At 44.9% G+C, this 25229-nt stretch overlaps 1 protein-coding gene across 1 annotated transcript in view; it reads left to right on the forward strand.

The window, feature by feature from the left end:
- The window catches only part of PPP1R14C (protein phosphatase 1 regulatory inhibitor subunit 14C), a 284336-nt gene that overhangs the window by 217819 nt on the left and 41288 nt on the right, over positions 1 to 25229 (forward strand). The gene's annotated exons all lie outside the window — the stretch shown is intronic.

Consider the following 25229-nt stretch of genomic DNA (forward strand, 5'->3'; position numbering starts at 1 on the left):
ATGTTAAACCCACTCCCACTACCGGAGACGATTCGGCATTACGAACTCTTGAAACCTCTTTCAAGAGTTAAACCTCTTCTTAAGAAGCCGTCTCTTGATCCGGCCATGTTGAAAAATTTCAGGCCAATCTCCCTCCTTCCAGCACCCGCGAAGATGCTCGAGGCACATCTGAACTTCTATCTGTCCTCCTTCCTCAACTCCTCTGAATACCTGGATAACACCCAACATGGTTTCAGAAAACACCACAGCACTGAGTCCGCTCTTACCTGTGTGGTCGACAACATCCGACGCAAGGTGGACTCTGGCCAAACTACGATTCTGGTTCTTTTAGACCTCACGGCCGTTTTCGACACCCTGTCCCCCGCCATTCTTACATCTCGGCTGAGGGAAGCTGGTGTCACGGGACCGGCCCTGAGCCTCTTAAACTCCTTTTTGACTGAAAGGGAACAGAGAGTGATGCTTGGGAACCACCTCTCCCCTGCCAAGTCATTGCAATGTGGGGTGCCACAAGGGTCGGCCTTAAGCCCGACCCTGTTCAACATCTATGTGGCCCCCCTTGCAAGACTAGTTAAATCTCAGGGGATGGAGGTGGTATCCATGCAGATGATACCCAGATCATGGTATCTGTAGCTCACACCTCTGTTAGTACATCTGCCGCCAGTTTCAGGGTTTGCATGCAGTATGTGGCAGACTGGATGACTATAAATTCCCTCAAACTAAACGGTGAAAAAACGGAGGTGTTTATCTTTGGGAAGAACCAAAATCTGTGGTCGAGTGAGTGGTGGCCTTCCTTTCTTGGCATCTGCCGCACCCCCTCCCCATCTGCCAGAAATCTTGGGGTACTATTCGACACCTCGCTTTCTATGTCCCTGCAAGTCAACAGGACCGTGGCCACCTGCTGGGGTGTGATCAGGACACTCAATAAAATCCGAGGATACCTCTCCCCCCAGGCGCGCAAACAGGTTGCAGTCGCCCAGGTTGGTTCGAGGCTGGATTACTGTAACTCCCTTTACATGGAAGCCAACAAAGGCCTGATACACCGTCTGCAGATCCTTCAGAACGCTGAAGCACGATTCGTTCTGGATCTCCCGAAAGCCTCTTCTGCCACCTTAGCCAGGAAGGAGCTTCATTGGCTTCCGGTGCAGCATAGAATCGCCTTCAAAATTCTCTGTTTCACCCACAGAGCATTGTCGGATGGTCCTGCTAGTGCTCTCGGTTCTCTTCTTATGCGTTACGTCCCCGCAAGAAGCCTCCGCTCTGCGGGACTCTATCAACTGGTTGTCCCCCGTGTTAAACTTGCCAGATGGGGAGCCAGAGCTTTCTCCGTGGTTGCTCCGCAGCTATGGAACTCCATCCCCACTGAGATAAAAACTCTCCCATCGAGTCTTTTAAAAAGGCTCTTAAAACCTACTTCTTTAAGAGGGCATACATATGAGAGAATAGGACTTGGTAGGGTTCTAGCTTCTGCATTTGACTTAGGCGCCTTGACGCCCATTGGGCATAGTATGCGCAATACAAGAATTATTTCATTCATTCATTCATTGAACAAGTGATGGAAGCCTGGAAAACTGGTACTGCACCACCTGAAATTTTCCCTCCTGTTGAGACACCAGTTGCCTACCTCCAGTGACCAGCTGCCCATTGGTCACACATTATAAATGTTAAACATATGAATGAAGGGCAACTAAGCACAAAAGTACTTTCAAGGAACATACTTTTTATAAAAGTAATGAAGAAATCAGACTAGTAGGTCCTCATGATGCGTATCTGTTCTTTAATTGTGCACTCTTTCAAAGTGGACACGTTTCACCTTACCAAAAAGGCTTCCTCAGGACACATCTTCACAATTGTACATACCAACGTGTCGAACGTTGAAACTGCGCACTGTTGAATGTGACTTGATGCCGAACATGACTTGGATGACGAACTCTTGATTGTGGACAAGTGATTGCCTACACTAAGATTAGGAAGTGGATTATTTGAAGGTGTTGTCACTACCTTCTGTGATAATTGTACATCTGAGGATTGATTGCCCGATATGACGTCGCATATATGACTGGGTGTGTCAAATTGTATAGACCTGACCTTTTGAAGCCTTTTTGTTTAGGCGAAATGCATTGTTTGCGTGTGTGCACTTTTTAAGAACACAAAGAACGTATACTCATCATAAGGACCTAGTAGTTTGATTTCTTCATCACTTTTGTAAAAATTGTGTTCCTTGAAATTACTTTTTGTCCTTTGTTTCCTCCTCATTCATTTGTTAAGCCATTACAAACTCATCAATACCAAACATCATACTGTTACTATTCTGTTACTATTCTGCCCGTAGGAAATAATGCTAGACAGCCTTTCCCTACATCCCTTCATGCTAATCCAATGCAAGGAGCAGGCTCCATCATACAGAACAAACCTTCCGGTGTCATTCACTACTCTTGCAGGTAACATACACACACCTGCCCAACCTCATCCTAACACCACACCCTGTCACCAGGGGGAACTCTGATACATCAGGGGACATGCAGAGCCTTGGCACACAGCTTTGTAAATGCCAATTTAAGTAACAGTAAACCGTGCACACATGCCCCACCAGGGCAAACGTGTGGCACAATCGATCAGATACTTCTGTGGATGGCACAGCCAGTGTAGCAGGCCCTCAGTCACATTCTAGAAACATGCCTTTGGTATAGGTCTTACCCTGTGACATGGGACTTGAAGCGAAGTCGAATCAGTCAATCATATGTACACCGCTCCATACTATGTACATGATGAGCCCAGTGCTTTGACACTGCAAGGCAGTGCCAAACTCACCCACGTGCTAAGAATAGCATCCAGAGAAATGGTAAACTGGGAAGGAGGAAAGCAAAAAGTTTAGGGAAAACTCCATGGAAAGGGCAATTTCCAAAAATGTACATATCAGCTTTGTTGTGTGGGTGGATGTATGAATGTTAGTGTGTTGGCCTATAATGGTGGGTGCTTTTGAACATGGTGGGTCTGTTGGCATATGATATTAGTTGTTTAGACCTATAAAGTTGGGTATAACAGTATACATAAAAGTATCATGTTGACGCTAACGAGTAGTGATGTTGAATTGGATTTGTCCCTTTCGCAAAGTAGTACACAATCGTTTTAGGAAACAGTGCAAAGTGGACAGCAGCCGCAACCAGGAATAGTACATTTGCCTGATGTAGGAGCAGAACATGAAGTTGAGTGGATGTATGTTTTTGGGAAGTTTTTATGTATTTTTTGGCTTTGTGGGCTTATGGTGTTGGGTGCAGCAGCAGTTCCTTCATGAGGGCAGACGAGCGTCACTCCTCAGCTGCAACTGCAGCAAACATGAAAAATAAAATGGTAATAAAACACATGTATTGTCATTCTATTTTTCATGTGGCAGCCGGGTCTAAGGTTGGGACCATTGTTGCTGATTGGCAGCAGGAACAAATGGTGTGCATTTAAGTTTAAAGTGCTTATATCACTTTGACCAGCTGTCTTGCAGAAGCCAAAATGGAATGTGTTCTTTAAACTTCTCCAACCCGATTTGTCTTGGACATATGAGTGGAGGGCAGGTCCAGGCCCCCAGTGCCTGAGGGAGCATTGATCAAACATGTTCCTGCTAATCCTGGAGCGTCTCCCATGCTGCCTACGCAGCATGAGAGAAGCGTCTGGATTGGTAGAGGGGAGTTGGCTGAGACTCTGGGAGCCTGTGCTGGAGCTGCAGATACGGAGAGGAGCACCGAGGCAGTGGGTAAGTAAACCTTTTATTTTGTACTTAAAGATAATTTAACTCACTAATAGGCACTATGATATACTTGCATTGCCTTCAGCCTCAACTCCAGAGTTTTTAATTATGACCCGTTATAAACACGGTTTAAAATGGACTACAATTGAGAGCTTTGGCTTTGAGCCTAAGGGCATTGCTAGTTTTTATCAGTGCCAGTCAGTGGGTCAAGTATTCACCTCACCAGTTTTATTTGTTAGCAGCCGCCACTGGGTGGATGTGTAAGAGTATGATGGTGGATCCATAGGTGAATGATGTTGGTATTCTGGTGTATGATGGTGCATCTGCTAGTGTATAATGGGCTTTTTGGCCTTGGATATTGGTTGTGTGGAAGTAATGTTTTTGTCTGTGTTGGTGTATAATGGTGGTTTTGTCTGTATGATTTTGCTTCTGCTGGTGTACAATAGTAGTTGTGTGGTTCCATCTTTGTTGTTTTCTCATTGTGGTTGTGAGAACTTATGATAGTGATTCCTTTAGTACCCTCTAAGTCCCTAGTAAATGGTATCGCTGGTACCTAGGGCCTGAGGCACCATGAATTGTGCCACCTTAAAGGATCACTCACCAAACTCATGGAAACTGCCACTGCAGGCTGTGTCTTGGTGAAGACAAAGGTGAAAATACAACATGCCACACATCCCTGTGGGCCATGTCCCCTATGGCTGCATGTAGTATGTGTAAGTCACCCCTATAGGAGGTCTTACAGCCCTATGACGGGGTGCCTAGTTACACACAAAGGCATAGCTGCATGAGCAAATATGCCGCTGTGCCGGTCAGTTTAATTACTGCCGGTAAAAGTGAACAGGGAAGCCATTTTAAAACATGCGCTGGACACTGGTGAAAATGAGTTCCCTATCTACATGATGGCTTCACTGAAATGAGGGATGTTTGATAGCAAACATCTCTTATTAATAAATCAACACTGATGCCAGTGTTGGATTTAGTAATAAATGCACCCTGAGTACACATTTGAGGTGCCCCCTGAAAACCTACCAGCGCCTGGTGCTTACTGACTAGCTTTCATCAGCCCTCCACCAGAGACGAGTGTCTAATTTTTCTTTTGCCCAAGGGGGAGGGCCTTTGCTCTCAGAAGGCCAGAATCCAAGCCTGCTTCAGCAGGGAGTGTTTTTACATCCACCCACATAGCCTACAGAGTAACATGCTAAGGCAGGGGAGCTTCAAAGCGCCTTCGGTTTGTGAATCTGGTTTCCTTCACAGGAGAATAAGCAGATCCCCTTTGTCTAGAGCCATTAGACACATGGGCAGGTGGGATAATAATCTACTCAGAGAAGCATGTCCCCCTTCACGCTAATGCCGCCACTAAGGTGGACTACCTGAAGTGGATGTGCTTTTTCAAAGTAAGCCATATTGGTGATGGCAAAATCGGGAATTCTGAGAAGGTGTTATGACCATCTTCCCCAGGAAGTGGTCATATAGGGGGTGTAGTGAGCCCAAAGGTGGGTAGCCCATTGGCTACTACCGTACACTCCCCAAATGCCTGTAAATTCAGTATTTAGGGGAACGCTGGCACCAGAGAATTAGTTCCTGCCAACCAGAAGAAAAACGATTAAGAGCCGCAAAAAGCATTTACTGTGGAAGATGCTACTGACTCGCCACCAACCCTACCGGCCTGTCTGCTGTTCCTGACGATTGCGCCAGAGTTGACTCATCATGCAAGCTGCTGTGCCTCCAAAATCCTGGGAGGACTGCCAGCTTTTCTGCCAAGACTCAGGAACTTCTGTGGAGCAGCAGAGCAGTGTCCCTGCATTCTGTAGTCACCAGAGAGACCTGAGAGGACTCCGTACTGCCAAAATCTGACACTGGAAAGCACCAATGCACCCGTGCCGTCTAGCCTGAGCTGAAGTGGGCCAACGGAGCCAGCGTGGTCCCCCAGCCTTCCAGAGTCAAATCTCACCATGGACTTGCCCACTCTGGGCTTCCCAAAGCTGCCTGCTACCTCTGTTGCAACCCCTCTCTATCGAGAGTGCTCCCAGTGAAAAAGCCTCAAGACACCTCTGCACCCATCTCCCTTGGCCCGTAGAGAAGAGGACCATAGGTGTCCCCAAGAACTGAGACATGAGCCCCCATTGTGGTTCAGACTGACTGGCTTCCCAGTCCAAACCTTCAGCCTCTTTTCGACCAGACCGATCCACTTAGGATAAAATTGGGAACCCGATGTTTAAAAGCAACTCTGCACCCGGCCGCCCCAATGCCGTCTGAGGTGACCTGCTGGAGCTGCCTTGGACCTTTCCCCGTACTCACCTTATGTCCATGAGATTGGTCCCATAAGTCTCTGCAAAGTGCTCAGATACAGTACATGTTTTTCCCCCATAGGATAACATTGGACACCAGATGCTGAAAATCACGTCTGCAGCCGGCAGCCCCAGTGCTGCCCGAGGTGACCTGTGGGTGCTGCATTGGACCTTGCCCCATACTCACCTTAAGTCCAGGAGATTGGTCTTGTAAGTCGCTGTACTGTAACTCAATTCCGTACTTGTTGTTCCTTCCATAGGTTAGCATTGCAGCTTCTGAAAAATTTACTAAATGTCAACTTTTAAAATGAAAAAGTATTCCTCTTGAAAAACATACTTACCTGATCAAATTTATTCGGGTGCCTAAATGTACATAAAGATACGTGTTATTTTAATACATTGATGTGGATCTCCTTATTGAGTCATGTGCACCCTCCACCTTATACTGCACATCTGTTGCACATAGCATATACAACAGTTACTATATCTATATGGTTCTTTGTGCATCATAAGATTTGTGAATAATTTTGCGACCTTATCCCACAGGTTGCATGCATTGTTCAATACCTGCCTTTTCCGTCCTTTTGAGGGCAGTTAATACACTGAAAAACAAAACTTAACGGATAACCTTTTAAAGCAAGGAATAAAGGCAGAGCCTATCACAGTGAGGGTCAGTGGTAGCTACTCATTACTAAAGAAGTCAGAGATTGAGGTTGTAATAGTACAAATAAAGCAATCCTGATTTTATTAAAGGGCAAACGCGCACTGTACATTGCCATGCTTTGAGAGAGAGCCTTAAACTCTAATCCCTAGTGAATGCATTTATCCCTGCAATAACCAGCTCTGTCCTTGTTCTTCTTTTTTATTAATAATAAAAAGAGCTTAGTGCTTTTGGTAGGTTTCATCTCCTTGCAGACAGTGGGTTGCGTGCTGTTTTTAAATTTTTCTGCCACGAGCCCTACTTATGTAAATGTGTGTATTTGTCTATATATTTATATATATGTGTCTGTATATATGTGTGTATATATATTTTATAGAGCACAATACCCTACCTCCCCTAAAGATGCCACTGCTAATTGTAAGAATATAACAGAACACGCCGGACTTCTTTTTAGTAAATGGATTGTGTGTGCAAGGACTTGTTTAAATACTTGGGTCGCTCGCTTTTTTGCAATTCACGTTTTCAGAAGAGACCATTAATAAAAATACTTCTGAACTTCACTTCTGTCAATAGATCCATAAAAGTTTATATCCCCAAACCATTAAAAGCTTCAGATCTGTCACATACTTTATTTGCTCTCAATAAATCCTGTGCTTGCAATTAAAAAAAGGTTAAGTCAATGTTGGACTTTTATCAGTTGTCCCATTAGCAAATGTATGGGTCATCAATAGGTATTGACTTTCATTTACAACCCCAAATGTGCTCCTAAGCCTGCACCTGTCAAGTACAGTAGAACATGACGTTTCTCCTTGGCTGTAAACATTTTCCCCAGAAAAAGGAATATAATAGTATCCAAGGACAATACAGAATTGTGTTCACATTTGTCCATGTGTAAATATACACCATCCACATTGATTAGGCCTTTTTTTCTCCAAAAAAGATGTAGATTATAGGTCTGGTCTGGTCTGGTCTGGATATTTGTATTGCGCAACATATCACATTCCGAGGGAGTCTCATGGCGCATGCGGACAGTCCCAGAAAAAAGTGGATGAGCCTGGAAATGGAAATTTAACTAAAGAGCCATGTTTTCAATTTTTTTTGGAAACTCATGAGTTCAGTAGTTGTACGTATGTTTAGGGGGAGTTTGTTCCATAGGGATGGTGTCATAAAGGAAAAGGCACATCCGCCGTTTCTAGCAGTTAGAACTCTGAGCGGCGTAAGCTGCAACTTGGAAGTTGATCTCAATTGTCGACCAGGCTGGTACCATGTCAGTTTTTGATTCCAATATTTTGGTCCTGTGCCGTACATGTTTATGAACCAAACACAGGGTTTTAAAGATGGCTCTTTTTTAACAGGGAGCCAGTGTAGGCTTTTTAGGCATGGCAGAGAAGGGGATCGTCTGGGTAAACCCATAATCAGACGAGCAGCAGTATTTTGAACAACTTGCAATTTCCTAATATGGCACTCATTTATGGCAAGGAGGAGAGTGTTATCATAATCTAGCCTATTTAGTATAAGGCCCTGAACCAAGGTTCTGCGTGCTTCTGTTGGTATCCATTTGAAGACCTTACGTAGACTCCGCATGATTCCAAAGCAGGTGCCTACGGTGTGATTTACACGGTCCTTCATGGATAATTTGTTATCCATGCGGAATCCAAGGTTGCGGACTGATTCCTTTGGGACGGGACACTCCCCCATTTCCGGGGGCCACCAATCATTAAGTTTAATTAAGTTTGAATTGTAGAGCGCATGGCTGCCTGAAAGCGTCCCAGCGCTTGCTTAGGGAACCCGTCCTGGTATTCCCCTGCAAGATAACCCATTACTGGGCATCCCCAAGGTGAAAGCCAGGCATCCCGCTGCGAGGGGCCGTTGTGGAGATTAAGCAAGCTAATGCCCAGAGTTACAAAGTGGGACTCCATGATTGGAATAGGCACCGAGGCGAGAATTGTCAGGTCCGGGGAAATTGAGCCCAAGACCCGCCGAGGCGGGAATTGAACCCTGGTCCGGGCCAGACCTCTGCATCAGGGTCTGCCGCTCCAACCACTTAAGCCACACTTCTCCACATGGGTCCAGTGTACGCTTGCTCGTCCAAATGTCATAATTTCAGATTTGGAGCCATTCACCTGGAGATGATTTAAACTCATCCAGTTTTTTACCTCTATCAAGCACTTTTTAAAACGCTTTTTGGTGTCTTTTACATCAGGGCCGAGGGTATGTATAGGCATGTATGTATAGGCATTTATATAGCGCACTACTTACCCGTAGGGTCCCAAGGCGCTTCGACCGCTGCGAAACCCTTCTTGGCTTCCCTGAGAGATGGTCCCTTAATGGGTATCTCCAGGGTGAGACCAGGCATCCCCGGCGGTCTGGTGGGGCCGTTAGTGAAGATGAGGCAAGCTAATGCCCAGAGTTGCCGAGTGTGATCGCTGATCAGAGTGGGCACCGAGGCGAGAGAATTATCGAGTCCGCTGACCCTGGTCCAGAAACCTGCCGCGCCGGGAATCGAACCCTGGTCCCGGGCCGTCCTCTGCTCTCGGGTCTGCCGCCTCTAACCAGTGAGCCACACTACTTCACAGGGTGACCAGTATTTGCGTGTCATCCGCATATGATAACACGTCGAAACCGTATGCCCTGATAAGTTTGGCCAGGGAGGCCATTTAAACGTTAAAAAGCGAGGGGCTGAGAATAGAGCCTTGAGGCACACCTCTTGTAACCGGCCGAGTACTGGCTAGAGTCTAGTCTATTTGCAGTGTAGTTGTTCGATTAGACAAATAACTGATAAGCCATTTTAAAACCTGCCCTTTGACACCACACTCCCACAGTCTTCTGATCAAGATCTGATGGGAGATGGTGTCAAAGGCAGCCGACAGCTCCAAAAGCACCAGAATGCAGGATTGACGTTTGTCAAGAGCAAGTCTGATGTTGTCGGCAACTTCAACCAGGGCTGTCTCCGTGGTGTGGGCAGCACGGAAACCTGACTGTGAGGAATCGAGTAGGTTGTTCTTCTCAAGATAGTTTACCAGCTGTTCATTAACAAATGCCTCTAGTACTTTCCCTGAAAAGGGCAGCAGGGAGATGGGGCGGTAGTTTAAAAAAGTGTTTGCATCAGCACCAGGCTTTTTTAATAAGGGTTTAACTCTTGCCGCCTTCCAGATTTTAGGAAATTCCGCTTCTGTCAGGGATGTGTTTAAGAGGCAGGAGAAAGGGTAGACTAACACTGGGGCAAGAATGGCAAATAGTTTTGAGGTTAACTGATCGCTAGTGGAACCTGATTTGATTTTTCGTCCTAAAAGCATGGTTTTTTCGTTATCCAACAGATCGAAAGTGGACCAGCTCGTGGATGAATCATTTATGTGTACAGCTTGATTCACGTGTAGCTCCTGTTCCAGGTGTTGGAGAGATGTATTCTCTGTTATAAAGGATTTACATATTTTTATAATTTTTTCGTCTAGAAACGTAGAAAGGTCTTCCGTCCATTCATTTGTTTTTGGGGTTTCTTGCGGACTTTTAAAGGAAGTGAATTCCTTTAGGATGTGGTGGAGCTCCTTAGACTAATTCTCGGCTTTGTTTATTCGTTCAGCTATGTGTGTTCTTTTTGCTGTTTTTATTTCCCTCATATATTTAGTGTGTAGGGTTTGATAGGTTTTACGATTATTAAGGTCTTTATTTTTTCGCCAGGTTTTTTCGGCTTTTTTTAAGGTTTTGAGATGTTTTAATTGGTCAGTGAACCAAGGTGAAATTTTCTCCCTACAGTATACCTTTCGAAAAGGGGCTATCTTGTCCAGTGTGGTGTAGACAGCGGACTCCAGATGCATAGCTCCAAGATTAACATTTTCCTTTCAATTTATGTGGTCTGTCGCAAAATACTCAGAAAAGGCAGCTAAAGTAATTTTTTTCATGTTTCTACATGATTTTTGATTTTTGTTTCTTACGATTTCTGATCTGTGGCTGCATATGAAGAACTTCACAAGAAAGTGGTCAGTCCATAGTAGTGGAATAGGAGTAGTTAACGTGACATTAGGGGAGTTGGTAAATAGAAGATCAAGCGTATGACCGGCTTGATGGGTAGGGCCAATAATCTTTTGTGTCAAGTTCAGGGTGTTCATAGTGGAGATTAATTTTTCCGTGTCGATGTTGGACGGGTCGTCGGTGTGATAGTTAAAATCACCTAATAGTAAAAAGTAGTCTGCTGTCAGTGCATGAGGGGCTATGGTTTCTAGTAGGATGTTGGCAAAATCTCCTTTATTACCAGGGGGGCGGTATAATAGTGCCCCTTTCCATATTTCTTCTTTTTCTAGCCTATTCACTTTGAAAATTAAGATTTCTAAATCATTTACCACAAGGCTTTCTATGATTTGAACATTTATATTCTCCTTAGCTGCTATGAGTACTCCACCACCTTTTCCCCCTGTTCTATCACGTCTAATTATAGAATACTGCTGGGGAAAGGCTATCTGAAGATCAGGGATGGTGTGCTCGTGTAGCCATGTTTCAGTTATAAAACATAGATCTGGTTCTTCAAAATTAAGGAGACTCCATATCTCCAGAGCATGTCTTGGGATAGATCTGGCATTAAAATATATAGAAGTGTATTTTCCCTGTGGGGGGCTAGTAAGTTTAGTTTGGGCCTCAACCGTCTTGATACAGTCACAGGGGGCCTTCCGAAGATTGGTTAGTAGTTTGTCTGATACTTTAAAAAGGGAGCAGTTTAAAGCTAACAAATCTTTTCGTGCATACCTGATGTGAGGTGGGGTAGTTGTAGCCATTCTCAGGAATGGGGGTGCGGTAAGAAGACCGGGATGAACAGAGGATAATGGCAAGGCAGCTGGCGGCGTTCTGGCGTTCAGGTCTAGCCTAAAGACCGTTATAGCTAAAAGGGCTTTTGTATCCATTTATCAGTTAGTGCCATTCACATTTTGCTTCCGCCCACCACAGCTTACAGCAGTGGTTCATCCAACTTGAACCATTGGCTCACTTCAATGTGAGTGACAGCAATTTTGATTTTTTTTTTTCTTTTTTTTATTATTCTTGTTTCACTTTTAATGTCTGGTGAACATGTTTACCAATGCTTGTTTTAATATGGAATCATACAGGTGAAATGCTAGGTGCCAATATATTCAAGAACATTTAAGAAAGGGAACATGCCCATTCCTCGGGAATATAAAAGTATAACATTGCAGTTCCACCATGCTGGCCGGTCTGATTTGATCATGCTTGTTACATAGCACGCATTTAGTGCCGTAGTTTTAATGGCCTCTCCACGTGTAAAATTATATTTTCACGGGCCAGAGGCAAAGTACGATCAAGAAGATTTTTTTTAAAAAAGAGCTCCTAAGGCATGCACGCGAGATGAAGGCAACACCAAAGGAATTCAATGTACAGCAAATCAGTGGCAGCTGCTGCGGATACAAAGTGGTAGGTGTGGGGGGGGTGGGGGGTGGGGGGGGGGCATAAAAAGAAATAAAAGTACACTTACCTTCGAGCTACCGGTCACTGCCTTGCCTCTGTGATCCTCTTCTCCCAGCCTCGGTGCGCCCCTGGTCCAGGAACTGCAGTCCCTATGAGTGCAGGCTCCCAGACTTCCCTACGGCCAATCCCTGCGCTTCTTGAGACGTTCTGGGATTGGCATGAGCGTGCTTGTTTTCCGCTCCAAAGGGAACGGCAATTCTCTCCACCTGGCAATGCAGCTTGGGCAGGGGAGATGTCAGTGTGGCTCAATGGTTAGAGCGGCAGACCTTGATGCAGAGTTCTGGCCAGGGACCAGGGTTCGATTCCCGCCTCGGCGGGTCTCTGGCTCATAAATTCCGCTGACTGGATATTCTCGCCTCAGTGCCTATTCTAATCATGGGTCCCACGCTGCAACTCTGGACAATAGCTTGCTTAGCCTCCACAACGGCCCCCTACAGCGCTGGGGATGCCTGGTTGCACCCCGGGGATGCCCAGGAGTGGACATTTCACGGGGAAAAGCCAGGACGGGTTCCCTAGCGGTATGAGTACAGCGCCAGGACACACTGCTTGCCGGGGTATCAGTGCGCTTTACAAATACGTCTACATTTAGTGTGCATGTTGGTTTGGCCGTCATGAGACGGCTGGCCATACCGACATGCACACTGACCGCAGTGTCCTGTGCCCACCACTCCTGCTGCTGATAGCCCCACCTCCAAGACTCGACTGACTGCCCCAGCTTCTCCAGGTAAAATAAAATGATAATAAAGCAGTTTTAATAATTTTCTTTATTATAATTGTATTTTACGCGTTGATCTGCTGCTTCCAGCAGCGGAGCGATGCTTCTCCGCCATAACTGAGGAGCGACCCCTGCTACAAATAAAAAAAATCAAAAATGTTGTGGCTGGGAGGCTAATCTTTCCCTACACTTTACATCGTACTATCATCCTTCTTGTGTTTTCAAGTTTTTCTAGTAAACTATTTCCTTTCCATTTCCGAATCTACTTGGCTCCTTTCGTTTAAGTGAAGTAGCACATGAATGGACCACGCGAAGAAGGCCTCTGGGGTTGTAGATAAATGAGCGCTAATGAATTCAAATTGGCTGAAACGCACATCTCCCTTATGACTGACTGCTGTGTAGTTCATTAAAATGGAAAAAGGATGATCTGCCAGGAATAATGGTGTGAGGTTGTAAATTAGAGGAACAGAAATGTCTTTAGAGTTCTGGCACGTTAGGGAAATAAAATATGTACTTTTAAATTGAGCGTGTTTCTTTCCACATACAAAATGTAAAATCTGAATTGAGGAAAAGGGAAACATGGCTTTTCCAAAACCTTAAGAACGTGTTTTTTGCCTTCTGGCATTTTTTCTGCTTTAGAGTTCTATTTTGGCTTGCCTTTTAAAAATGGGATCTACTAAGATTTCAGTTTCGATTTATTTAGAATGTGATCTTTTGAAGGAACAGCAGTGAGTTGTTTGCATTTTTGCAATGTAGTATGTATGCAGTTAACACAATAACTTTTTAAGTCTGGCTTGAGACAAGTTTAGCTGTTTTCCAAAGAGTAGACATCAATACACTGAGAGAGAGGAGAAGAATAGCCGTCCTCAGCCATTGTTTTTTTCATCCTTTGCCAGAGCCGAACTGGGAGCAGCAACCAGCCCGTGAGCAAGGGGGGTGTGGGGGGGAATAGCGGGGGCTATGTAGCAGTGGGGTAGGTGCTAGCATTGAAGCACCACTCCTGCTTGTGTTATAGGTGGTCAATTTTGCAGCACTGCTGCAAATCCGGGCCCCACTGGCACAAAACCGGCCTCCGGCACACTGGGGACATGCCTGGTGCCCACTACAAGAGCTACAGGGCAAGACTGATTTGCATATACCTGGGTCTTGACTGGGGTGGCTAAGTGAGCTAAAGAACCATGATGGATTCAACCAAGATTTGTGACTGGGGTGAGTATCTGAAAGTTTCAGCGCTCTCTCCATCATCTCCTTGTGTTTGCCTTAAGTTGGCAGGGTGTGCCCAGACCTGGGTCCCTTGCTCACTTTGCGACTGGAATCAAGCTACCCTGGCTGATGAGGGGTGTTACCCCGAAACCGGTCCCAGGATGCTTGATTCCGGGTCAGAGAAGACCTGGCATGGCAGTTCGGGCAGGACTGTTTACGTAAGGAACAGGGTCAAGACTGATTTGCGTATGGCTGGGTCTGAACCAGGGTGGTAAAGTGAGCTAAAGATTGATGATTGATTCAGCCCAGATCTGTGACTGGGGCTGAGCGTCTGAAAAGTTTCAGCGCTCCATCCATTATCTCCTTGTGTTTACTTAGTGAAAATAAATAGACCAAGGAGAAACTTGTGAATTGGATGTGAGAGAAACTGACATGATTGAATGACAGACAAAAGATGAGGTAAATGTTGACTATGGAGGTGACAGTGACACTGGTAAAGGTTGGGTGAACTTTCTATTTAATTATGGGCAGCCAGTCTAGGTCTTTCAGATATGGAGAAATGGCACGTCCAGCCTGGATATTTAGGATCAGCCTGGCAGCCACACTGTGGACTGCCTATAGTCTGCGCTACTAATAAGTCAGGAGGCCCAAATAGAGGCATAGTCCAGTCTAGATAGTACCAAAATATGCACAATGTTCCTTCTTGTGAAGTTGGTCACCAAAGGAAGAATCTTCTTTAGGGAATTCAGTAAGAAGAAACAAGTCGATGACACCATCAATAGTTGAGTTAGGGAGGTGAGATTATTTTCAAATTTGAACCCCAGGTTTCTAGCTCTGGAAGTTGGGATAGGGTTGACCCTAATTGGAGGCTTTCAACTGTGAGAACAGAAAAAAATCCTTTTCCCTAAAGAACAGGACTTCTGGTTTATCAGAGATGAGTTTTAAAGAACTGCCTTTCATCCAGTTGGGCAAAGCGCCTGAGCATCATTGAATAGATCAGTGATGTCTCCATTGACTTTTTGGAGCAGCACTACTTTGAGACTCCATAATCTGGGACAGGGGAGCCATAACAATTTGGGACATTGTATCTAAAAGGTTTGGAGGTGGAGGCAAATGGTGGCAAATGGACCGCGTGGACTTTTCTGTGAGAAAAGATTGACGCTGGGCCAATGAACAAGGCATTCTCCATCAGATACAGCAGGAGGGAATTTAAAATTTTTAAAAAACAGGCTGTTAGAAAGAGGAAGGGGAGCTGAGTCTGCCGAGAAAGATCTCTCTATGCAGTAATGTAGGACATCAACAACAGCCAAAACATTGCACAACTGAAATGCTTTTGGACAGGACAAGTACAAGAATGAGAAGGAAAGCTGCTGAATCTGGAGCAATGAAGTGATATGACCAAGAAAGCCATCCAATCATTTGTCCTGAATTGATCCAAAGCCAGTCTATCTATTCGATTGCTCTCAATAGGTCTATGATAAAACACAGCAAAATCTGCCGGATGCAGGCCCTAAAATGAAGATGAAGAATACAGAGTCCCATCTGAGACAACCCAAAAACACAGAGGAAGGTTCCATATCGCAAGGGTGAATAAGGAACGTGAAGGTGACCGGAATACCCCTACTATGCACCAGGGGAGCAGAGGCTTAATGCATGGATTATCATGCCCCCGTAGTTCTCACTAAGCACCATTTTGTGTTTAATAAGAATAATAAGAAACTGAAAACTCCGTTGATGCATTTTTGTTATCAACAGAATCTCTTTGTGGTATTTAGAAATAATTGTGTAGATGCTGAATTCCAGGATGCACCCTGTTTAGACTAACATTAGCTTTCATGTCATGACTTTAGTGCTAGCCATAAGTTTTTTCATTTTTTATTCCATCCTCATTTCCCTTGGTCTTGGTGTCAAGAGGTTTGCATATTAATTATATCATAGTGATCAAAGACTAATAGAACCTGCCACATTTTCCAAATTGCAATGTTCAATTATGTCGAGCCTGCGATCTAATAAATCTAATCAATTAAGAGTTTAATGGATTTGATTTTCACACATGTGAACCCTTCTCATCAGATCGGTGTAACTCAGTCTAGTTTTATGCAGATATCCTTCATAATATCATATAGTGGATAGTTGCACGTGTTATATAGATTGTTGTTCCTGACTGCGCATATTCAATCAGCAGTTGCTATTCTACACCCTGCAAGCAGCGGTTTATCCTGTTTTGTGCAACGATATGCATGCGAATTGGCCTAACCTGCAAGTAATTCAAAAGCATTTTACTCCATTTTACCTAAGGCAAACCGGTAGGATGCCTAAAGTGCTGACATTTAGTGGAATGGTTTGTTTGGAGCTATTTCTTTCTAGCACTATTAAAGTGAGGAATCGACATTTGGTGTGACGTTCCTGGGGTACCATATAATGGCCCAATCGAATTTGCAGAGACAAATTTTAAGTTTGCAATTGAATGTAAAATTGTCTTGATATTGCAGATGCACAAGGTTTCCTACCATGATGAAACAGCGGGAAAACATGGCGGCCGCCGGCTAGGGCAGGTCGCGTCTCTCTACTGGAGCCCCCGTATTCCCGGTCAAAACGTAACGGAATTCGGCAGGACACAATCTTTTTACAGCTCTGACCCACCAGGTTGTACTGGGTGTACCTTTAGTCTTCTCCCCCGTCTTTTTTGGGTGCCCTTGCTCTACGTGGTTCCTTAGGGTGTTGTGTTCGGTGAGCGGCAAGCGCTGGGCGGTGTTGCGCGGCTCGGCTCTGCCCGCCCCATTCTGTCTTGCCGCTGCCTGTCGCTTGTGCACCGCTTGGGCACCCCTGGACATTTGTTGGACTCTTCACAGCCCGGAGTGTTGCGCTGTGGCGTCCGCGACAGGCGTCCACTCGGAGTCGGCTTGGCTTGGCGGTTCAGCAGGGACGGATCGCCTACCCAGCGGATGTGCGGCTTCAGGGTCCTACCTTCCACCTCTCTTCCCCGGTGGGCCGAGGCAGCCGTGGAGCTGCGAAGGAGCCACAGGGCAGCGGCTCACGGGAATCTTGGAGGCAGTAGCAGCCTTCATCCATACCAGAAGGGCTCAGTCACATTGAAGGTAACGCGACCGGGGGGTGAGTCCCCTCGCACCGATAAAATAAAACCACGGACACGGCGTCTTAAGCCCAAATCTGAGGTAAGGGCAGCAAAGGAGGAGGGAGCAGAACGGGCAGCGGATCAAGATCAAGATCTACTTTCAAGTAAGGTGACCGGGCGGGGGTGTGGGGGCGCCAAGGCTACCAATATATCTGAGGGCGGGCTCGGTGAAACAAGGGTTGTAGGCACTGGCGATACCCACATAGACACTGCTATTGATCAAGGACCTGGTTCTAGCACTGTGAATGAGTCGGAGAATGAAGTAGTGGTAGTAGGTGGTACGGACGAGGGTACTCTAGGGTCTTCTATTTTTGTTTTTACGGGCAAACATACTGCCACTATCCCCCGATTTTCTGATTTTAAAACTTGGCGCCAAATCAAAATCCAGAAATACCAAAAATAGCGCTGTGCGACTTACTCCCTCGCTTAGGACATACTTCAAGGTATTGCCACAGGTCCTAGAAGTCACTTGTAGAGCAGGGGAGAATAGACCTCAAGAAAAAGATAAAGGGATGAGTGGTATAGACAATACCCAAGGGGCCGCTTCTCCAAATTTGGCGGTCCCGGAGTTTGTTGATAATATTTCGGAGGAGCCTGGATCTTCGAATTTGCATGCCAAAGGAAATAACGATGAACCTGTCCCCTCAGTTGGTGAAACTCGGGAAACGCGGGAAGGGATATCAATGGAAGTACTCCTACATGAGATCAAAAGTGGATTTGCTGAATCTAAACGCAACCAGCAAGAGATAAAAGCCGCGTTTGATGCCCTCGACGAGAGTAGACCTGCTTATTGAAAGGACAGATACTCTTGAAAGCACAGTAGGTGAATTAAAAGCTAAATTGGAATCTGCACAGGAAAAGATCTATTATCTAGGACGTGATGGGAACGCAACAAAAGAAAGAGTGGAATCTTTGGAGAACTACTCACGGAGAAATAACATTAGACTCCTGAAGGTCCCGGAAGGAAAAGAGGGGGGAGAAATGAAAAAATTTATCGCCTCCTTGCTTAAAGAGTCCCTGAATTTGGAGGAATCTGTTGAAGACTTGGAAAGGGATATTCAACGAGCCCATAGAGACCCGTTTCGCCTAAAGCCGGGGAGATCAAAACCAAGAAAGATCCTAGTCAATTTTCTAACATACTCCACCAAGGAGAAAATATTGAGCTTAGCGCTTAAAACTACATCTTTAAAAGCCTCAGATCTCAGGTCTGGCTTGTCTAAAACAACCCTTGATAGACAGTGGGAGTTAGGCCAGAGCATGGAGAAATTCAGGGCTCTGGGGGCTACTGTTCAGATGAGGTTTCCAGCCTTCCTGAGGGTTATGTATAATAACAAAATGCACAACATTCATTCCCCTCTGGAGGCAGATGAACTCCTGGCTTCCATTAGTGACCATCAGCAGGGAGCCGGTTAGCTATTAAGAGCTCTACAGATAATGAGATAAAAAGATATAGAGATAAAGTGATAAAGATATTTAGTTCCCTATTTCACCCTATATCACCCTATATCATCCTTCCCCTCAGTGCCATACAGTACTCTATAATTGCGGCATATTAGAGTCATTATCTCGGACTTATCTCGGACTAGTGATCTTAATCTTAACAACCTCACTTATCAACTCCACTCGATAGTTTGTATGGTAGAAGCATACCTAGGGAAAGTTAAAATAAATAAATAAAGGAAAGAAAAATGTTCACGGGAGGGTGTTTCAAACAAAAAAAAAAAAAGAAGAGAAGCAAATAAAAAAATTAATTAAAAAAAGCAGTAATACGGATTGGAATGGGGGGGGGTGAAGCTCTAAAAACAGGGAAGAACTCTGGGAAGAACTCTCCGAGTGTTATCTACCTCTACTATTACTACTCTCTGTACCTTTTCACTCACGATATTTTCCCTCTAAGGGTTTCAACCTTGGCTCTGCCGGATTACATTATATATCAACAACACGTAACAGGGCTGGGTGAGGGGGGACTCCTCAGAGAGACAAATCTGGCATCACCGGCCAGGTTAAGTAAGGGGGGGGGGGGTTTCCAGGGAGGTGAGGGGGGGGTAGGGGTAAAATAGCAAAATATCTTCATTTGTCAGACACCGACCTACATTCACAAACCTTATTAAACACAACTCAGTTTCGTTTAATCTGCCTTGGGAGTTGTTTTCTTTATATTGATTCGATGAGTCGGTGTAGGGGTAAGGATATTAGATGCTGGGGGATAAAATTCTTGTCCTGGAATGTCAATGGCCTGCGTGTTAAGAGTAGGAGGTATAGAATATTACAGTATTTGAGGGACTCTCCAGCGCAGGTCATTGTCATTCAGGAAACACATCTTCAACAAGAAGTGAAGGATATGTTGAGGAAAGTTAGATGGGTTGACTGTTTTATTTGTACTAACCACAATGCTAATATCTGGGGCATCCTTATCATTTTCAAAAGGCAAGTTAGAGCACAGATTATTGACCATGAGGAGGACCTTAGTGGTAGGTGGCTATATGTTAAAGTAAGTCTAGAGGGCAGACCATATAACTTGGTAGGTTATTATGATCCTAATCAGGACGACCCCTCATACTTGAATAAAATCCAGAGCCACCTCTTAACAACTCACGATCCAATAATTTGGATGGGGGATTTTAACTTGGTACTTAACCCTAATTTGGACAAATCCCCCAATTCAAGGGCATTAACGTATAAGAAATCCAGGCAAGCGCTTGCGGTGATCATGTCAAAGCTTCGATTGGCAGACCCATGGAGGGAGAGAGCAGGTAACGCTCTTGGCGTATCATATCACAATTTTAAATACAATCATAAATCTAGAATTGATTACGCTCTCTTCAGTTATTCATTAAGAGATTCCCTGAAGGACTTAGTTTACTTGCCCTCGCATTTATCAGATCATTCTGCCATATCTTTTACCTTAAAATCAGTACAGCAAGCCTCTCATACATCTTGGTCATTTGACCGTACTATTCTTTTAGAGGAAGAGGAAATTGACTTCCTCATTCAAGAAACAAAATTCTTCATGGACACCAACATAAACTCAGCTCAGTTATATATAGTATGGGAGGCTTATAAAGCAAATTTACGAGGTCACATAACTAACAGGGCCTCTTATCGAGGGAAATTATACAGGGCAAAGATCGCCAACATAGAACAGGAAATCGCCCTTCTTGACCAGCGTATTGGTTCCGGAAATGGCACTAATGAAGAGCAGAAACAACGAAAGGAATTAAAGGAGAAGCTAGATAGTATCCTCCAAGAGAGGGTCGCAATGAGATGGGCAGCAAGCAAGCTCTCAAACTTTGAATACGGTGAATCCGCGGGCAAGGTCCTTGCCTGGAAAATCAAATCTGACCAGGCCAAAAAACATATCAAACATATTAGCGTAGAGGGGGAGACTTATGAAAGATCTTCTACCAGAGACATCGGGGAAGCATTTCACGAGTTTTTTCAGCAAATTTATAAGGAGGAGATCTCGGACGACCCGATGTCTAAGCTTAGATGGTTAGAGAAGATAACTCTTCCCACTCTCACCCCGGAACAAAGTGACCGGCTTGACACACCAATCTCAGAGGAAGAGGTGAGCGTAGCTATTAAAAAGGTGAAGGGGGTGGGAGGCGGCCCGATGGTCTTCCTGGTGAATTACTTCGGGTCTTGGCACCCGAAATAGTCTCAGTACTTACAAGACTTTTTAATGATATCTTAGCCAAAGGCGCCACCCCACCTAAATCATGGGGGGAGGCAACTATCGTCCTGATCCCGAAACCCAGGAAAGATCCGGCAAATGTGGCTCTTATAGGCCAATTTCGCTTTTAAATAGCGATTATAAGCTCTTTGCGGCTGTGTTGGCGACTCGGTTGGGACGCGAAGTCGGCTCAATAATACACACGGACCAGAAGGGCTTCATTCGAGGTAGACCACTCTCAGACCTCACGTATGACCTAATTGGGGCAGTGGATATTGCCTCAACTTTCTCCCTTCCCTTGGCCACTATGACCCTCGACGCAACAAAAGCATTCGACCGAGTAAACTGGTCATATTTAGCTGAGGTCATGAAGAAATTTGCAATGGGCCCAACTTTCGGAGGTCTATTGGTCTGTTGTATGCTAATCCCAGTGCGAGCATTCTGGTAAACGGTTCATGTACTCAGCCCTTTCAGATTAGTAGGGGAACAAGACAGGGGTGCCCCCTATCCCCCCTACTTTTTAATATGTATATTAAACCACTTGCACAATCCTGTAGGGATGAACCAAGAATCTCCTCATTTGAATATGGTGGTTGGGAAAGAAGGGTAGGGCTTTACGCCGATGATATAGTAATTTACACCAGTGATCCAGCAAATGCCTTCCCCATAGTGGTTGCAAAGGCCAAAGAATTTGGAAACATATCGGGTTATGATATCAACGCTGAGAAGACGGAGCTCATGACGTGGAACATTGCTAATCCACGCGTTGTGGTGACACCCTCAATTCGTTACCTTGGAGTTAAAATTACGCAAGACATTGACACCCTAGCTAAGGCTAATTTAGATCTGGTCTTCCGAGAATGTAGGGCCCTATTGAAATCCTGGGCGGGTCTTCGATTGTCAATTTGTGGGAAAGTCAACATCGTGAAAATGTCTATCCTTCCGAAATTGACTTTTATTTTCAATTCTATCCCCTTGGCTTTCGACTCTAAGCAACTTCATAAGTGTCAGCAAGAACTCAATTCTTTCATTTGGGGCAATAAGGCTACAAGGTTGGCCTGGAAAAAACTAAGGAGGAGGAGGGAAAAAGGAGGGCTTGCCCTCCCAGACTTGCAGTACTATTCTTGGGCATTCCAGCTTTCCCACTCAAGAATGCTCCTGAAGACACCAGATTTCTCTTCAAATGGGAGATTGTTTAAGGCAATGCTGGTGGGGGCAAACCTCCCGCTAGACGCGTTTCTATTTAAGTTTGGAGACCGAAAGTTTTTAAAAAAGGTGAGGCTTAAGACTCTTTTTACACTATTGAAGTCATGGGTGCAAATTAAACGTAGTGTGGGGCTGGCATATTTTTCCAACTATGCTCAGATATGGGACTCTCCTGGGCTCCCACTGTGTTTGCAAGACTCCCTGGCAGCACCCCTAATTGAAGCTGGGTTCTTAAGATGGGGTGAACTGGTATCTGGAGGTATCTTGATAGAGTGGGAGGAGCTTAGGGAGAAAGTAGGGCCAACTTTGTCAAGATTTAAGTACATACAAATTAGTAGTTGGGCCAGAGAATTAATTAGGAAAAATCCTAACATTGGGAGACTCAGCCCCCTAGAACAGCACCTAGTCGAAAAACAGACAGGAGGTAAGGAGGTCGCTTTCTGGTACTGGTCCATATTGGAAGAGATAGATGGGGATTTCAATCTCCCAATGGAGCTATGGGGAAGTGAAATCGTGTCAATGGACTAGGACCTGTGGATAAAATGCTTCTCCCTTTTGTATAAGCTTGTTAAACCCGCCTGGTTGAGATGAAACCATCTGTTCACTCTACACCGGGCATATCTCTCCCCTTTACGTCTATCTAAATATCAGGATGGGAAATGCTGTAATAAATGCCAACTTCCAGCAGCCTCAGATACCCATATGTTTTGGGAATGCCCCCACATAATCGCTTATTGGAAAGAGATTAAAGCCACTCTAGATTAAATTCTCAAGACCAACATTCCATTAACGCTACCATTAGTCATCTTTGGGTTTGATCATAACATCATCGGGGCAGCGCGGTCTTTTTTATTCTATGCCATCCTTTCGGCAAGACGGCAGATATGTATTCATTGGGTGGATACCATCCCCCCACACACTCCGCTTGGCTAACCTCACTCTATGAAACATCCAAGATAGATCTGAACAGATCCTGTAGAATCCAGAGCCTCACATTTTGGAAACTTTTGATAGACTGGAAGTGAAGCTTTCTTCGGCTCGTTGGGGGTTCCCCCCCCCCCCCCCCCCCCAAAGTTCCGATGATTATGCCCATCTACTCCATGGCTTAGTATTGTGGTCTGCCCCGACTCCGTTATTTACTTACTGGCCAAACAGGCATGAAGTTGCCTAGAGGAGCGTTAACAAGGTGCATCGTATCTCCCACCAACTCGTAATAAGTTCTGCCTGGTTTGCTAAGCGGCTCAATTACCAGGGCCTTGCTCCCAATGGCAGTGAGGTGGTCGGTGTGTTTTCTTTGCATCTATGGAACGAGTGTCGGGCAGATGAGGATTATAAAAAAAAAAGGTTTCCTACCATGCGTTCTACTGTAATATTTTTCTTTTTTGTTTTCATTCCGTTTATTTTCTTATATTTGCTCAATCAACTGCTCTGCTTCGCTACCATAGTTTCACCAAATGCCAAACTCGGCGAGTTTATTATTATAAAAGTGTTGTACTTGGCCCTCTCTACAAAGTATGCCCAAACTCTTTGCCTTCACGCGTCCTGTGTTCTGAACCTGTTTTTGTTGTCGTTAGCACGGTGTGTACTTTACCACTGCTAACCAGTTAACCAGTAATAAAGTGCTTGGCTCTCTCCTTAAACCATGGTAGAATTGTCCTACACCTGATTGGCACATTTGATCTACTTACAAGCTCCTAGTAAAATGGTACAACATGTACCCAGGGCCTTTAAATTAAATGCTACTTGTGGGCTTCAGCACTTGTTGTGCCGCCCACTTAAGCAGTTTTTTATAACAGGTCTCAGGCCAGCCATTGCAGCCTCTGTGCAGTTTTAAACTGTCAATGTGATTTGACAACTTACACATTTTGCCAGGCCTAATCCTTCCCTTTTAATACATATAAGAAACCCTTAAAGTAGGTCCTAAACAGCCCATAGGGCAGTGTGCTTTGTATGAAAAAAATCAGACTTTTTAAAAGTTTAAAATATCCTGCAAGTGAACACTCCCAAATTAGTTTTTCACTAATCTGAGGCCTATTTCTCCCACAGGACAACATTGGGTTACTTTTAATAAATGCTAACTTTTATTTGGGAACAGTTAGAAATCTCATGTTTGGACTCCACTGAATTGTAATTTTTAATCCTCTTTAATGGTGAAGTCAGATTTCAGATTGCATTTTTGAAAATGTAAAACACCATTTTTATAAAGTTAGTATGTTCCTGTCCTAAACTTTCTACGGTCTCCTAGGAGATTCCAGCTACCTGGAACTGTTATTTGCCCACCCCGCATCAAGATTGACTATTGGGCCGAGATAGTTAACTATAGGACCTGGGAGTAGCTGGCAGAGGTCATCCTGTCAGAATGGGAAGGGCATGGCTGTTACCCGCTCTACTTACAGTTCAATGGAGCTTCCCTAGCACACTCCCAAAGAGATTGACACCTGTCTACTGTCACCCTAGACATCTTTCAACCTGTGCAGGAAGGAAGGGAAATCTAGACCAATCTATGTAGGAAAAATCCAGACATTTATTTCATTTCAAAGCTCGCACCAAGTGTAAATAGTGGATCCTCAGACTCACTCTTACGTACATTCTTTGACCTGTGGAAGACTACTGAAGGACTGTCTTGTACTCCAGAGAACTGCCCTGCTGCTTGAACCCTTCCTTATTCTTCAGATAACTGCCCTGCTGCTTGAGGCCTTCCTTGTTCTTCAGAGGACTTCCCTGCTGCTTGATGCCTACTTTGCTGCTTGAAGGAAAGAGGACCATCCCATTGTACCCTGGACTACCAGAGTGATAAAAAGGGTCTGTACCTGACATTCTGTTTTAGGCTGCAGTGACAGAACAAGCTCCAGAGGCCTCCCTGCAACTACCCAGCTGACCGGCTGCAGCTGGCCTGCCTGAGTCCTGCTGGAGTGAGTTTCTGATTCCCCAAGAGGTGCCCCTATAAGTCTTGGACACTTGGCTGGCATCAGTTGGGCTACACTTGTGAAATCCTGGAGTTAGAACTTCATGCGCCGGACAAATCTTGTCCCTGTATCCGGCACACACTCCAACACAGCCGGACTGAACTAGTGTGACCAACTACCCAGCGTAGCGCTTTCTATTTCTTGGTTATATTTTTATTTAAGCCTTTAAAATTGCA

Source organism: Lissotriton vulgaris, chromosome 6, assembly GCF_964263255.1.
Source record: "Lissotriton vulgaris chromosome 6, aLisVul1.2, whole genome shotgun sequence".
NCBI classification, from domain to species: domain Eukaryota; kingdom Metazoa; phylum Chordata; class Amphibia; order Caudata; family Salamandridae; genus Lissotriton; species Lissotriton vulgaris.